The sequence below is a fragment of the Nematostella vectensis genome, chromosome 8, assembly GCF_932526225.1.
Source record: "Nematostella vectensis chromosome 8, jaNemVect1.1, whole genome shotgun sequence".
NCBI classification, from domain to species: domain Eukaryota; kingdom Metazoa; phylum Cnidaria; class Anthozoa; order Actiniaria; family Edwardsiidae; genus Nematostella; species Nematostella vectensis.
In genome coordinates, this window is record NC_064041.1 from 9,139,070 (window position 1) to 9,139,770 (window position 701).

Genomic DNA, 701 nt, shown 5'->3' on the forward strand with positions numbered 1-701 from the left:
GGCTTGGTAGATAACAGATGATTGGAGGCAGTTTCCGTCAAGGGGGTACGTGTTCTTTTGTCTGCAGTTTCATGTTTTGTTATTGGCGGTAGCGAGGGAGGTGGGGGCGTCTTCGGTTGTTATTGATGAGGCGATTATGCGTTTGTTGTGGCTGTCAATTATCTGCTTGGTGTTGCTTATGCAGCTATAACTGATTTTGATTGTGTTCCGGTTGAAGATTTTTCTGATTTTGTGGTCTTTAGGGAAGTGCTTGTCTATGAGTGAGAGGAATTTGTGGCTGATGTTGGTGCTTGTGTTCTTGCTAAAAGGGGGGTTGTACCAGATGATGTTGTTGCGCTGGCGGTTCTTGCGTTTGTTTGTGGTGTTTGGTTCGTAGTGTAGCGTGTAGTTATATCCACTTTCGTCGAGTGCTTTCTGGTATTGCGGGGCGGCTTGGTTGAAGGTTTCTTTGTCTGATGATAGTGTAGATAAGCGTTTGTTGATACTGGCAGGGATATTCTTTGTGATGGTAGGTGGGTGGTTGCTCTCGCGGTGGACATACTGTTAGTGGGGCGTTCGGTTTGGTGAAAGGCAGGTAGGTGTTGCGGTTCAGGTCGAATGTGGCGTCTAGGAAGTTGACTACTCGCTTGTTGGCTTCTATGGTGATTCGCAGTCCGTTGTTTTTGAAGATGCGGCATAGTTCTTTCTTGATATTTTCTGTG